Below are 9,835 nucleotides of genomic sequence, written 5' to 3'. Positions count from 1 at the left end.
TGAGGGTGGCATCGCAACCTCCCGATCCGCCCTGCTCTGTGCATGACAGGGGGTGGTGCCCCAACTCCCCAATCAGCCCTGCTCTGCGCCTGACCAGGGGCTGCACCTAGGGATTGGGCCTGCCCTCTGCCACCCAGGAGCAGGCCTAAGCCAGCAGGGTGTTACCTCCCGAGGGGTCCCAGACTGGGAGAGGGCACAGGCCAGGCTGAGGCACCCTCCCTCCCCCCCGAGTGCACAAATTTTTGTGCACCGGGCCTCTAGTAATATATAATGATCAACCTGAAGTGATTTTGTATTGATAGGTCTTATAAACATTATGTACCTATAAAAATAGGTCTGCTGCATTTTAAAATGTATATTTCTGATCTATAATTTTTTTATGCAGACATACACCCATAAGTCACTTATGTATCATTTAGGGGAGTGACTAAGATACTCACAGATTCCTTCATAGCTAAGCTTTCAGTCCCTTTAGTTTTGATGATAACCATGGATCCTACAACCTAATGATCAAAAATACAAAGGAAAATGAGATTCAGAGCTGAACAAGTTAGCCTTTGTGGAAAAAAATCTTCTATCTACTGTATTCCTCCACAGAATGCTTAAGCTTTATTTGGTTGACTCTCCAAAGATTCAATCCATAATAAAGCATTTTTCCATAACCACAATTAATGCTTACGTATTTTAAAACCCTAAACAATGTTTCCCACACAGAAAATATTCACTAAAGGATTTGGGTTTCGTTTAAGGGAGCTATAAAAACTATCTATTTTCTACTTCTCCATTTGTTCATTATCTAATCCTTCAACAAATGTTCATTGGCATCTTTCTATAGTCCAGGGACTAGATGTTGTGGGCATAGTGATGAACAAGGCACACACAGTCCCTAGTCTGGAGACAATAAAAAAGATAAATAAGGACAGATCCAACTACTATTCTCAGTGATAAATACTATGCATGACCAGAGCAGAGCACCTTATCCAATCTCCTGGGAGCTAAGAAAGCTTCCCAGGGGAAATGCCATATCCGCTGAAACCTAAAGGACCAGTAGAAGGAATTCAGGAAAATTTGGGGAGTGAGCAGTAGGAGAGACCCAGGTAGAGAAGTTGTTTCAGGTAAGAAGAAATAAAATTGTCCGAGGGAGCATGACACATTCCAGAAATTACAAGAGTCTGTTACTGCAGGACAAGAAGGTGCTTGCCCCTTTACTGTATCCTATTTACAACCTCACTTAACGTAGGACAGTTAGGGTAACTTCTGTGAACTTATACCATATTTGAACAAATGTTTTTCTTAGCTCTCAAATTTGGTGACACACTGTTTCCTTTTACCTTTGTCCACCTCATGCCATGTTCTCCTTTGCCCAGTGACCCTACACAATCTCAGCTGCCTTCTGACTACATCATTCTCAACATTGTAAGAACAATGAGATTGGACATGAGGGTTGGTGCTGGCACACTGGTGCTTAAAGTCCAAACCCCAGCTGCCTACATTACTCTGGCCCACAGAATTAATTCAACTCTTCCCCAATTAAGGAAGAAAAAGACTACAAGATTAGTTTTGTGATGTCATTTCCAGCCTACCATATACAGTAAGAGGAAGCAACTAAATGTGACTTCTAGACAACCTTTCAGAATTCAGGCCACTCTCCCTGCTAGTATGTCTACCTAGAGAGGGAGGAGGGGTCTCAACTCTGTAGGTCAGATCGAGGAGTATGTGATTATAGCTGAGAGCTACAGAGACTAATATCCCTCTGGGCCCCTGGCCACAAATAGCAGCCACCGTGTGAGAATAAGGCTCAGAACAGTTGCCCAACTTAGAAAGCCATCACCATGAGGACTCTGCAAGTCTAGCTCCCATGAGGAGCGCAGAGTCCTTGAGATAGAGAGTCAAACAGCTTTAGGAAACACTCCCAACTGTGTCCACAGTAGCTTTGATTTTAGCTGGAAGAAGAAAAAAGAAAAGAAACACATCAGAGTCTTCTTTCTTCAAGGCTCAGTTGCTCCAAGATGCTTTCCCAACTGTGTGCAAAAGGAAATGGTTGTCAGCAATATTAAATCACAGAGATTTCCTGGACATCAGAAGAAAAACAAATGCCATTTCAAACCATTACTTTCTCAAGGAAAGTGGGTAGACCTGCTAAAGGAAAATTCAAGATCTCCACTGGTCTTTGAGCTCGTAAATGGGTAGTAAGTATTTTTATATAGGTGAATAATTTTGGCTTGGGGTTTATAAAAAAGGGCTCTTAGTAGAGTTTGGAGGGAGTTGATTTGTGTGTATAATAGAGAGAGAATTTTGAATTCCTTGGAATTGTGCTTTGGGGGGCAGAACTGAGACTCAAAGTTGAGACAAAGTCTCCAGCTTCGGGAAACCATTAGAGCTGGAGACATGCTTTAACCCAGTCTTTTGGGTTCCTGTCTCTCTTTAAGGGAAGTCTGTTGGCCTTGGGGAGGATAAGAGACATAAACCTGGGGCCAACAACCCCAAATCCCATCAGTACCAAATGGTTCTAGTTGGTGCATCACAGAGCCACAGCTAACTAGGAGTTAGGAAGGGCCAGGGTGGGAAGTGAGAGAAAGGAAGGGAAAAGAGGAGCTAATAAAATGGTGAGTGAGGCTGTGTAGTTGGTGAGACAGAGGGGAAAACCAATGCAATGAGACAGGATGGTCCAAAACACCTTTGGGAATGGAGTGCCAATATTCCATTTAAACCTCTCCTCAAAACTTCAGTGAAATCTGATACACATTAAAAACTAGGAGTTAATGACTGTTCCTGTGAAATCTGAGGAAAGAGAATTCCATGTCTGTGTTCATGCGGAATGAAACAAGAAAAGAAAAAAACAACAGAACAAGCAGAACCTAGGAGCCAGAGATGAGGCTATGAGACTCATAAGCCTTCCAGAAATTTGCATAATCCTGTGTCACATATCAGAATTTTCTCAATTCCAGAATAAGATATGGAGAAGGAATATTAACCAGATTGTAGGGACAGGTGAGCTAACTGTCGTTCAGGTGATATAATGACTCTGCTAAGGTCTATGTCATGTGATTTAAAGGATACAACAAGAACATCCTATCCAAAACTTTTAATAACTCCCTTATGCCAGAGCCTGAAGTCAACACCATTCTTATTCCTTTAGGCTGAAATATTACAATCCTCTGTTGAAATTTAACAGTAGTCTCTCACCTGTTAGGATGGCTACCAATAACAACACCACCCAGAAAGGGATGTGTGGGTGGAGGTGTGGAGAACTTGGAACCCTTTTACACTGTTGGTGGGATTATAAAATGGTGCAACTACTGTTTAAAACAATATGTGCGTTCCTCAAAAAATTAAAAATACAACCATAATGTGATTCAGTCATGTCATTTCTAGGTATATATTCAAAACAACTGAAAGCAGGGTCTGAAAGAAATATCCACACAGCCATATTCATAGCAGCACTACTCATAATAGCCAAACAGTAGAAGCAACCCAAGTGTCCATCAATGGATGAATGGATAAACAAAATTTGCTATTCAGTATACATATAATGAAATACTACACAGCCTTAAAAGGGGAAGTCTTGTCTTATGCTGCCACATGGATGAATGAACCCTGAGCCCGTCACATAAGGACAAAAACTGTATGATTCCATTGACATGGAGTATCCAAAGTAGTTAAATTTACAGACACAGAAAATAGCACGGTGGTTACCAGGGCTGGGAGGAGAGAGAAATGGGGAGTTGTTTAATGGATACAGAGTTTCCATTCTGGAGGATAAACAAGTTGTGGAAATCTGTTTCACAGCAATGTGATTATACTCAGCAGTACTGAACTGTGCGCCTACCAATGGTTAGGTTGGTAAATTTTATATATGTTTTTTACTATAATTTCAAACAATGCTCTGTTTAACAGGTAATTTTAAACCAGCCTCATTTATACTTTATTGTGAGTTCATTCATCAGAGTTACTTCATTCCCTGAAGGACAGCTATGTCAGTTTTGATAAAGAAGAATGAGTGACCTACAGGATATGAAGAGAGGCAGCTCGGGGAACCGTGTTGTCTGGGCATCCTGGAGGGCACAGGCGCTACCTGGCTCAGGTGGGAGTGGGAGGGGCGTCTGGGGAAGCAGAGGCAGGATGCCAGAAAGCAGAGGGGCAACAACAAGGCATGAGCAAATGCACTGGCAATCATTTTCTTTCCTTCCTACTTTCCCTAAAGCTGCTGTCCCTAGGTGACCTCGGTGCCTTGCAGGTGGGGAGAAGTTGCCTTTGCAAAGGCTTCCCTGAGAGACACTAAAAATAACACAACTTGAAAGGCCCTCTTGGCGAGCGCACACAGCGAAGCTTCCAGAACCACAGAGGCCGACTTCAAACTCCCTCCACTCTGAACCCTGTGGACCCAGCCGGCAGTTATCCTCAGGCACCTTCCTCTTTCCATGACTGACTGGGAACTGGGAAGGGTGGAGCAGCAACTGGGTCTGGGAGCCAAGGCAAAGCCTCCACTTTGAGGAAACCATTCGGCCGGAAAGACGCCCTGGCCCAGAGTCTTCCAGTCCCTGTCTCTCCAAGGGGGGCAGTCTGTGGGCCTCGGGAGGACGTCAGCCCTGGGCTTGCAGCTGAGGAAGCCCTGAGAATCTAGCAGTTCCAAAGGGCTTCGGCTGGTGCACCAGGAACCCGGCTGATGAAGGGTGGCTGAGAGTCACCCCAGGGCTCTGGTGGGGTGATTCCTCGGTGGTGGCCGTTCAGAGCACTGCCGGGGGTCCACGCAGGCCGCTCACCCACCCGTGGCAGGAATCCACGCTCACCTTGCTTTTGCTCCAGGCCTTGCCCACTGCGTCAGGGAGCTCTGGGATGTCGTCAGAAAGCGCCTGGCAGAGCAGCTCAGTGTGGGCAGAAAGAAAATGCAGGGTTTTCTGGGAGATCTGACTCAGTAAGTACAGTGGCACATACATAGAGCATGACTCTCAGCCCATACACTCACATATGTAAACAATTATGCATTACTAGCCATTTTGATTGTTTAATTAATTTTGACTCCAAGTGCCATTGGTATTGGATTGTGACGGCATTAAACCTTAGGCTTTCATAGGGCTCCCTCCTGCTACGGGGCAAGCCCTGAGATCTGACCACATTCCAAGGTGGGGAATCCCCTCCGGTTGTCAGACACCCGTCTATACTGACCATGACGGAGACACCTGTCGTCCCAGGCTCTGCTGTTTCTTTGCCAAGGCTGGAAATCTCAGATGAATAGGGGAACATGAGTGGTAGAACCCAAACCTCCTAAAGGTGTCCTCACTGTTTGTCAACTCTTCCCTCCTGAGGTCTTGTCACCTACTGAGTAGACTACAAGTTCTGAGGGCAGGATCTCTCTCCTTCCCTCCCTCTCACAAGAAATCTCTTCTTCAGACTTATTGCCTCTCTCCCACTCCTTACCCCCCTCCAGGACACCCTTCAACCCTTCAGGATTTTAAGGCAGAGCCTTGAATTTCATTGAAGTGTTTTTCTGCTTTCCACCTTGATAAATCCCTGAGGTAAAGAACCACAACGCTTAGCCAACACTAGGGGGTTAGGATCTCCACCTGAACTAAGGCACCAGGAGGTTAAGTGACACGCACACTATGTTGGAGACAAAACCCAGACAAGAAGCCAAGTCCGCTGACTATAGGCAAATGTTTTTTCCATGACACCACAAAATGGCAAGTCGGAGAGCTTGCAGTAAACGCTGCGTTTGGAACCAGCAGGCAAGAAACTGAAGACTCACTTGTGTTTTATTATCAACAATGGGGAAGCTGAATAAAACCAGTTAGTGGTGGGCAGAGAGCCAGCATTCACTTGATTAGACCTTCATTCTTGTGCTTACCAGCCAGTGCCATCCAGGGAGAGCTGAATCTGAAGGGGAGGCCGCGCTGCCAATGCAGACAGCACCTGTGTTTGCCTATTTCTACCACCCACTTAAAGCAAACAAGCAGTGGCTTGAGGCCGGCAGGAAAGAGGACTCTGAACCTGGCATCCAGCGAGGCCACGTTTTGCTGGGCATGTGCATTTCTCTCTTTCCATCGGGATAAAACACTTGCCCCTCGTCAGAAGCTCTCTTAACTAGTTGTCCAACTTTGGAGACAAAAGTTCAGTAACACATTGACTTCTCAGTTTATTGCCTTGAAGTCGGCTTTGTAGATGAGGGGACAGGGCTGGTCCAAAGCTCTATCAGGAAGGAGGCCCTGTTTGCTTTGATGCCCTGTTACTTCCTTTCAGAGCATTTCACAGCATAGCTTGACCTCAACCCTCCTGTGCCCAGTCTCACTATATTGCCTGGCACCCTTTCTCAGCACCCCACCCATACCTGAACTTTCAGGCATAGCTTAAGCACAATGAATATTTCTATGTATTCCAGTAGAGTATAAATTCTATGAGCTGGATAACTTTTGTCAGCTTTGTTCACTAGTGTGATTGAAAATTACCCCATTGGGACCATTCAGATCACAACTTCTCGGATCTATAAGGGACACACTCGGGGTGCAGTCTCAGTGAGCATCAAAGCCCCACTGAAGCAAGTCGCGCCCCAGAAGGGTGTCTCCAGCACAGAAGTTCTCCCACAGCAGACACAGCTGAGTCTCACAGCCAATTAACTTTGGAGACAAAAGTTCAGTAACACATTGACTTCTCAGTTTATTGCCTTGAAGTCGGCTTTGTAGATGAGGGGACAGGGCTGGTCCAAAGCTCTATCAGGAAGGAGGCCCTGTTTGCTTTGATGCCCTGTTACTTCCTTTCAGAGCATTTCACAGCATAGCTTGACCTCAACCCCCCTCCTCCCAGTCTCACTATATTGCCTGGCACCCTTTCTCAGCACCCCACCCATACCTGAACTTTCAGGCATAGCTTAAGCACAATGAATATTTCTATGTATTCCAGTAGAGTATAAATTCTATGAGCTGGATAACTTTTGTCAGCTTTGTTCACTAGTGTGATTGAAAATTACCCCATTAAACAAAACAAAAATAGGCCAGAAGTAATAATGTGGTTTAAAATGTGCCACAAGAGAAATATTTAATAATGTTTGTCAGGTTTTCAATGTAATACATTATTTTGGTATTGTTGAAAGTCTCAGCAATAATAACAATGATGAACAACTCTTTCTCAGAAGAGCAGTAAGTTTAACTCTATGTGCATTCAGAAAACAGATAATATATCAAGCTTCGAAAGGAACATTACACACAGGGAAAAAGAGATGCCATCAGCAGAAGGTCAGGTCATTGACAGACAAAAGGCCCATCAAAGTACAGCCTTTTGATGAAATGAACACAGTCTGATGCAGAATTTTTCAAACCTTATATCATGTGTATTCTACAATCAAGTTAATAAGTTTTAATAAAAGATTTCTTTCTAGTGGTATAATATGGAAATAAATTGAATGGCATGGAAAGGAGAGGAACAGAATGAAGTGGGGTGGAGTGGAGTGGAATGGAATGGAATGGAATGGAGTGGAATGGAGTTGAATGGAATGGGTGGAGTGGAATGGAGTGGAGTGGAGTGGAATAGAAGGGAATGGAGTAGAGTGGAGTGGAATAGAATGGAATGGAAAGGAACAGAGTGGAGTGGAATGGAATGGAGTGGAGTGGAGTGGAGTAGAATGGAATGGAGTAAAATGGAATGGAACAGAATGGAGTGGAGTGGAATGGAATGAATGGAGTGGAATGCAATGGAGTGGAATGGAATGGCATGGAGATAGTACACACATGTTCATATACACAGCTATATAATACACATGTGTATCTATAATGTAAAATGTAATTATTACTGTGGATTATGGCTTAAAATGTTTAAAAGCTATAAGTCTAAGGCACTGGTTTTTAAACTCCTTTTAAACTCGGAAGACTTATGTGAAAGCCTCATGCCATATAACATAGATTCAAACCCGTGCTCTCTGAAGGTATTAGGAAGAAAGTAGGAATGCGACATTAATATCCCTCTCTATAAGACAGTTTGAACAGGTAGAAAGAAGGTTTGTCTCCATAACACTTAATAAATAAAATATACTTTTCCTTCATGGCACTTAATGAATTAGAATGAATGTCTGCCTTGCTATTTAGATTATAAACTTCTTGCAGTCAGAGAGTATACCTGTTCCATCCACTGCCATGCGCCCAGCACCTAGTATGCATTAGGTGCTCATGAATGGGCTACATAAGCTACATGAATAAAGCTAATGAAAGATAAATAAAACGAATGCATAAATGCTGTCAATCTAATAACCAGAATACCAACAACCCACCTCCAATATCAAGGTATTGGGAAAGGGAATAATAATCAATCAATGGCAAATAAATCTGGCAGGCTTTTCAAAGTATTACCTTTGCTCACCCTTGATGAGTAAAGAAAAAGTTGGCCTTCTTAGAGAAAAACAGTAGTGAAAAAGTAGGAATACAACTTCATCTGAATGAAAAACAAGAGCAAATCTTCCTTCTTCTGGAAAGTCCCCAAAGAAGCCAATCAGGTTCTTAAAAGAGACGCCTTTTTCTCTTGTGGTCTCACACAAGTGCTTCACGGTCAGTAAACTGTAAGCCACTTCTTCCCCCTTCTTCTGTGGGAAAACACCATTGTTTTATCAAGTCTGGCTTTTAACATGGCTCACGCCTTCCAAATTGGTGAAGCTGTGGTCATAATTAATCCCCAGGGAGTGGATATTTAAGTAACAGGAAGTCTGGCCGTGTTTCTCCACCCCACAGGTTCATGCTTCTGGGAGGCAACACGTCTCCAGCCACTGAAGAGTCTCATTAACAACATGTGAGGTCCAGTGGGGACATATAGGGATGTGAAAAACAGCCGCCCAACAAAAATCTCCTTTATCCATCCCACTAAGAAACCTGAAATTTCCATATTATTTCCTCCTTTGAGGGAAAGCTATGAAAACTCCTACTATGATGTGAATACATTTGGCTGAGATGAACCTGTTTGATCTTGGCATCATACCCCTTATGGACTTTTAGCCCGTCAGTAAGGATAATTGCTGCTTTAAACAGAAATTAACCTTAACCTTTCTATTTAAAAAAAAGAGCAATGTTTTAAGAAAGATAACAGGCAAACTTATCCTATCTAATAAAAGAGAAACATGGTAATTGGCGTACGACCACTACCCTTCCCATTGGCTAATCAGCGAGATATGCAAATTAACTGCCAGCCAAGATGGTGGCCAGCAGCCAGGCAGCTTGAAACTAACATGAGGCTTGTTTGCTTCAGTGATGGAGGAAACCAACGTTCCCCGCCTGCCTTGCAGGCCTCTGAGCCTGCAGTTTGAAACATTTTAACAAATATAGAAGCTAAAAAAACCCCAGAAACCTGCTTTCAGACCTCAGAGCTGGGATCTCAGAGCTGGAGTCAGAGCTGGAGTTATACATTGTTTCAATCATAGAACCGAAACAAACCAGATACCTACTTTCAGCAGCGGAGGCCTAAGAGCTGGAGCCTCAGAGCTAAAGCTGGCCCAGAATTAAAAAAAAAAAGGGGGGGGGAGTGGTTGGGAGCTTCTGTCACCCACCAGCCTGAAAACAGCCCTCGGGCCCTCACCCAGGCTGGCCAGGAACCCCAATGGGGACCCCCACCCTGAAGGGTGTGTGACCAGCTGCAAAGAGCCATCATCCCCTCACCCTGCTCTGTTCGTGACAGGGGAAGGCGCCCCAACCTCCTGATCAGCCCTGCTCTGTGCCTGATACGGGGGAGCTCCCCAACCTCTGATCGCCCTGCAGCTCTGTGTGTGAAAGGGTGCGGCGCCCAAACCCCCACTCCCCCTACGGGCCCTGCTCTGTGTGTGATGGAGTAGAGCCATAACCTCCCCATCGGCCCTGCACTGCGTGTG

The sequence above is a fragment of the Myotis davidii genome, unplaced genomic scaffold, assembly GCF_000327345.1.
Source record: "Myotis davidii unplaced genomic scaffold, ASM32734v1 scaffold54, whole genome shotgun sequence".
Taxonomy (NCBI): Eukaryota; Metazoa; Chordata; class Mammalia; order Chiroptera; family Vespertilionidae; genus Myotis; species Myotis davidii.
Note: the sequence above shows the minus strand (reverse complement) of the source record.